Genomic DNA, 6,692 nt, shown 5'->3' with positions numbered 1-6,692 from the left:
CCCACGACCACCAAGGGTCGGTTTCATACCCCTTGGTCGGTCCCTCCTTTCTCCATAATTAGGTTTTACCACCTAATGCTTAGACGAGCACTATTTTAATAATAATTAAACGAGCATTTAATCATCCTTTCTCCAACTGGTCTACAAAGGACTTCGTTACATGCTCATTCGAGCATCTTGGAGCGACATGGTCGTCCCACCATCTCATGTAGCCGGTCCCTATCTCATCATGGTTGATTTTCAGTAAATCATCCATTGATCAACAATCAATCAAAATTAGGGTTTCAAACCAAATGCTCTACAAAGCATAATTCTGAACAGGTTCAAACACTAATAATTTCATGTTGATCCAGCAATCAACATTCTAACTAATTATACAATATTTGGTCCAACTACCAATATTTTTGAATTAATATTTTATTTGGTCCCGCTATCAATAATTCATTAATCGAGCAATATTTTCTCAAATGAGCAATATTTGTTTTGCTCATCTATCAAACCTAAATTTATTAAGTTAGAAAAATACACGATCAACTGGGTTCAGAACTCACTTATGGAAATATTGATTCAACCATCAATATTTAATTGCTCGACCGAGCAATATTCCTCATGTTGATTCAACTATCAACATTCAAGAACTCCACTGATGAAACTATTAATATTTTATTGGTTCATCAGCCAATATTTGGTTCCTCAGTCGACCATCATAATCTTTCTTCTTCGACAACTCATGACGCAGACAAGTGCTCAATAATATTTCCTATCAACAAGTCCATGATCGAGCAATCTCATTGGACGCTCTTCGATTCAAGTTATCAAAATATCATTATTACCTAAACTGGTAAAATGATATATCACAATTCATCAAGACTCAACGTCTTTCCATTATTTTGTCTCAGCAGACACTTTATGCTCAATCCGTGAGCCTCAGAGCATACCACATTCGTGTATTATGCTCGACTCATCAAGGCTAAGACTCAAGTCTAGTCGAGTCAACAATTGACTAATTAATTACATGTCTGCCTTGCAGACTCCACATTCATGAGACATCAATCACGTCACATCGGGGGATATTCACCAGGGTTTTAGTCTGGCGGCCTACGGCACGTGTGTACACCCACGATTGAGAAATGTGAGTAAGTCGTGCAAGCAGTTGAAGGAGTTAGCAAAGTAGTAGATGGAAAATAAAACAATTATCCCACGCGCGTGGAACTGGTTTGACCACGATTTCCCACTTTCCCACTCTCTCACTCAAGCAACCATCACACTTACTAGGGATCAATGTGTCTACTATTCTTGCAATATAAATAAGTTTCTGGATCCACGACTGAGAGAAAAAATTTCGATCCACAAGAAATTATCACTCAATCAATCAGAACTTATCTCATCTGAACTCAACAGAAATCTTCAACACATCCGCAATCCTAAATCATTATTTATCTCACACACACACTTCTCAGCTTCCCTCCTATAGATCGGCGCTCATCCCTTTTTGTGATCGAATTGATTCTGGAACGACCATTGTCTTGGTTTAGGCCAGAGTCATACAGATTGATCTCTCGAACTCAAAGCATTACCGTGCAGTGCATCTGTTTGAAAAAGGTTTAAGCAATTTGCTCATTCGAGAGACCGACCGCTCGTCTCTCCACTTTTCCTTAAAAACCAACAAATTGTTTTCACCTATCAACATATACGTATTTGGGAGGATGGCGGAAATCAACTAATGTTGACATTGTTAGAGCATTGCTCGGTCAAACTCACATGCGTTGCTATCTCAAGCATGTTTGTCAATGTTAGTGATCAAAATTATAAGTCTTGATTTCTAGCCTACTATAGCTAAGGTCTCTGACTAGGATAAATAGTGTAGTTGAACTCAAGAACTCCATGGCAATCATCATACAAGACGAAGGACTAGTCAAGGAACTGGTGGATCTTCATCGACTAAAAGGTATGTGGAGACTTGAACTTATCTATCACTCAAAAGTCTATCTACTCTATCTCTTATTATTGAGACAAAATTCGTTTTGCTATATAGACTTTGATTATACACATTTGCTATTTCGAGCGGAGTTTATCTCTCCTATCTATTTCTCGAAATATGTGTTGGTAAGCTTTTGCTTTGGCCAAGTTCATCTTTAACTAGTGATGAAAGTTATGTTATGTTTCAATCACTTTGAAAATTGCTCTGACGAAAAATGATTTGTGAATAACAACTATATAACGTCCTCTGAGAATGTTTCAATGATTGAAATGAGAGTTTAGATTATGTAACAATTGGTGGATATAAGCATTGTTGTGGAAACATATATATGTATAAGTCCTTATTCCTTGAATCGAAGTTTGTGAACTTTGTTGATCAAGAGAACCAGAATAGTGGCGTGAGCTAAGTCCGCGAACCCAGTACGCGAACTGGCGGAAGTTCTCGACCCGAGAAAATCTGGTGGAGTTTGTGAACTCCTTCCGGGAACTTAAGTCCGCGAATCCAGTCCGCGAACTTGAGTTGGTTATATCTAAAAACGATTGTTTGTGAACTTATTCATATTGACTAAGGAATGCTAAATGCAAACCGTGACTATATATTTCATGAACTGATTCGAGTGAATCAAATCGTTTTTGCTTCAATTGTGTCTTGTGTAGTTACATAAGATTTCCTTGCAATTGAACAACTCTCTAACTAGTTCATTTGAGTCATTTGAACTAGTTATGGTGAAGAAGAACGTGGTTGATATGAAAGTGCTCATATGGCTAACCATTGGTTAACTATTGTTGAACCAACAAATGTTCATGTTTGGGTACGGTTACATAAACCCAAAATAGTACATTTCATTTGTGTGTAACAAGCTAAGTTTTCGATCTAACAGTTAAGAAATATTAGCTTGAATCTAATTAGGTTTTCATCTAACGGTGAATATTGAATGCTTTGTTACCAAGCTAACATTGATTGCAAACCCTGATTTGAAAGACTATATAAGGGAGAACTCTAGCAACTGGTAAACCTAATCCCCACACCTTACGTGTAAGCTAGAGTCGATTCTCCTTTAACCTTTGGTTTCTTCTCTAAACCAGGTTAACGACTTAAAGACTTCATTGGGATTGTGAAGCCAGACCGATACTACTTTCTCGTAGTTGTGTGATCTGATCTTGTTGATTCTATCGTGTTGAGTACAATCTTAACGATTGGCTTGAGATCTTTATCTCTGACAGGCAAGATTGAAAAGTAATCACAAACATCTTCGTCTCATCGTTTGTGATTCCACAATATATTTTTTGTTGCGTCGATTAAGATTATTGTGAGGTGATTGATAATACTAGGTTGTTCTTCGGGAATATAAGTATGGGTTATCAATTGGTTTCTATTCACCTTGATTTATGAAAAGACGAAACAAAAACTCATAGGTATATTCGTGGGAGACGGATTTATCTATTCTGTAGACTTTTCTGTGTGATACAGATTTGTTTATTAAAGTCTTCGACTTTGGGTCGTAGCAACTCTTAGTTGTGGGTGAGATCAACCAAGGGAATCAAGTACGTAGCATCCTGCTAGGATCAGAGATATAGGAGTATAATTGTACCTTGGATCAGTGTGAGATTGATTGAGGTTCAACTACAGTCCAGACCGAAGTTAGTTTGAAGTAGACTAGTGTCTGTAGCGGCTTAATACCGTGTGTGTTCAATCTGGACTAGGTCCCGGGGTATTTCTGCATTTGCGGTTTCCTCGTTAACAAAATTCTGGTGTCTGTGTTATTTCTTTTCCGCATTATATTTTTTTATATAATTGAAACAAGTTCTATAAGCCCGTGCAAATGCCCGGACTAGTTCATTAACTGATCAAAAAGAATAACGGATAAGTGCAATTCGTGTGAGTTGAGCCTTTTATGGATGAAGTTTCATTTACACCAAATTGCCAAACTAAGTACAAAAAGCACCTTTTGTATCAAGGTTTTCGATCATCAACATAAAACATAATGCTGGAAAAAACTAAACAAATGTAAATTTTGTTATGCCCGATTTTACGAACTTCATATACTCTTTTCATCGTCGACCCCGTGCATGGTAATGTCAGAGGGTGCACGATGTGACGATGATGACAAAGTAAGTAGCCGACAAATTAGAAACCTTGAAGGTTACTTGCACCATCAAAATGCATGCATCACAATATTATCTGCAAGCGACTTGCAAAGTTCATAGAGAGGCTGACAAATGACAATCAATGCTAATATCTTCTTCTTTTTTTTTTGAAGAGAATGCTAATATCATAATTATGTAAATAAAATGGATTTTATGTGACCAATTGTACCGCTCCTCTTTCTAGAATCTTAAAATATGCCACAGAAAGACTCGAACTCGTAGGTGTACATACCGCCAGTTTATACTGTAGGAAACTTATAAGAGAACATTATTCTAAAAAATTCTTCTGTAGGATCCATTTCGGGTAATTAGTCCCGTATACGAATATGAACGATGTGCTAACCCAACTTAGACTTAGCTGAGAATTGTTGGAAGAGAAGACGTATTCTTAATTGTATACTTCCGGTGTTCCTTCCAATAGCAAATAGTGATCTTATTCCAGTGAGAATCGAAATCTAGCAGCAACATATAACACCAAGAAATGCACACTCAATTGTAATTTCATGCCGGTGTCATATAGTACAGTGGTAAAGTATTCAATATACTACATTAGATTGTAAGTACCGTGAGTATGCCGTTAAAGTTCACCCCAACTTAGATTATTGGAAATGACATTTCACTAAACAACTAACCTTCAGTCTGCTCTTCACATCCATTACACCCACATCCAAATCTATATAAGTACCGTGAGTACTTCAAATCAAACCTACAAAGAATGAAGCATAAAAATCATTTCTAGGCTCAGCCATCAAATCCACGGACTTAAATGCTCATTATACTGATTTTAAAAATGGTAGTTCGATAAAATGCTTAGTTGCAGAATATTCCTTTTGTATGATATAAAAAAGAGATTACAAATAATTCATGTAGGAAGAGGAATCCACTGAGGTACGAAAATTAGAGGGAAAATAGTGACTAATTTCTATTAGAGAGCATTACCTGGATAGTGTAAGGAGTTCTTTTCTATTAGAGAGCATTCCTCTGAGTGCTTCAACCAGTGCCTCCTACGATATTTATATTTTAGTTTTCATTCACCAAACAATGCGTCTCTAGATTCATATGTAGCGTCGATTGTTTAAGCAGTTGTTGTTATTGTTAAACATCTCATGTGGTTTTCTTCAATCTTCCCTTTTCTAAACAAACCCATTTCCAGTTTATGCACTTACTAACTGTGCTAATGAATTTCTATGGATTCAGGTGTGTCAAAGACACTACTTTATGGATATTGTTAAACATCTGTATAGATAACGAAAGCCGAAGAATTAACTGGCAACCATGAGAGAACAACATAACTAAAAATGATAATCTGGCCTGCGAAAGTTCTTCCACTGACCCGAGTGCGTTGGAAAACCAAAAACATCAAACATTAAACTTAAACAATTAAGAAACTCTAATCAACATTTCATCAACCCAAATCTGGGTTGTATCCATCTCTGTTGTTCTGGATTCACCCTGTACAACAATAACAACAATTACAAAATGAAATCAATCCCAGTGCAAATATCAAAATAGTATAACATACGTACCAAGGCAAAAGGAAAGAGGATATCTTAATCCAAATTCACCTGGGTAAATCTATGCCAGTCCTCCACTACATTTTTAAACAAAGACGCGCAGATCTGTAATTTTTCCACAGGATGTTTTCATAAATGGAAATCTCAAACACTGGTTTAAAGATTAATATAAATAATCCGAAGACGTAAAAAATAAGAATAAGAAAACCTTGGTGAAAATTAGTTGGTAGGCACATATTTCTACCCATTTATGAAACGCTTAAATACCTAGTGATACATCACAAGTGAAATCTAATTAAATGAGAAATTTTCGAACCTGTGAGAATCTGAGGGATACTCAGTGTTCGTTTGACAGAAGTCAAAACGCAAGAGAAGCTAAAAAGAAGATTGTGTACCGTCGCATTCCAAAATTCTGGCTCACCCAAATACCAAGTCACTGCTTCTCTTGGTGTTTAACTAATTTATAGTGTTCGAAAGCGTTGCCTTTAGATTCCAAAGTGTTCTTTCGTTAGTATCTCTTGGTCAACAGTTGCCTAACGTAAAGGTGTTTTCTTTCGTTAGTATCTCTTGGTCAACAGTTGCCTAACGTAAAGGTGTTCTTTTAACGTTGTATTTCTTGGGCGAAGTGTTGCCATCTATTCCAATGCCACGTGGCACTATATTCTTTGAAGAAAATTTGATGATTAATGTGAGGACGCCATGTAAGCATAATTATTCTCCTTTATATAAAGAAGTATTGATATCACAGGTTGTGCGTTGTTCAATCAATTAGAATATCCGACCTTTTGGTTGTTGATTTAAATTGATTGACACTTGGATATTGATCTTTGGTACCATCCAAGTTATCTCACTAGTATTTGATAAAGACTCGCAGATTTCTATTTGCTTGAGTATATATCAAATCGAGAGATTGAAATATAAACTTTTTGATATACTTTTTATCTACATTGAGTTTGACTGTCTAGTTGATTCTCTAGAAAGTATATTGGAGTTTTGTCCATACAGATTGCTAAGCGAAATATTGGGTGTGGTTGTTATACCCCCGCTTTT

The 6,692-nt window shown here is 36.4% G+C and overlaps 1 long non-coding RNA gene across 3 annotated transcripts; it reads right to left on the bottom strand.

The window, feature by feature from the left end:
• Positions 1 to 4,293: 4,293 nt before the first annotated feature.
• Positions 4,294 to 6,053, bottom strand: LOC113308210. 3 transcript variants are annotated; one of them, XR_003339577.1, is made up of 5 exons: positions 5,959 to 6,053; positions 5,694 to 5,747; positions 5,068 to 5,580; positions 4,693 to 4,834; positions 4,294 to 4,583 (listed from the first exon to the last, which is right to left on the bottom strand). It is a non-coding gene; the product is annotated as an uncharacterized LOC113308210 (long non-coding RNA). The 3 variants fall into 3 exon arrangements; XR_003339576.1 differs by having other exon boundaries at positions 4,294 to 4,834; positions 5,655 to 5,747; XR_003339574.1 differs by having other exon boundaries at positions 4,294 to 4,834.
• Between the last annotated feature and the right edge of the window lie 639 nt (positions 6,054 to 6,692).

Source organism: Papaver somniferum, chromosome 9 (assembly GCF_003573695.1).
Source record: "Papaver somniferum cultivar HN1 chromosome 9, ASM357369v1, whole genome shotgun sequence".
NCBI classification, from domain to species: Eukaryota; Viridiplantae; Streptophyta; class Magnoliopsida; order Ranunculales; family Papaveraceae; genus Papaver; species Papaver somniferum.
Note: the sequence above shows the minus strand (reverse complement) of the source record. Positions and strands in the feature narration are given on the sequence as shown.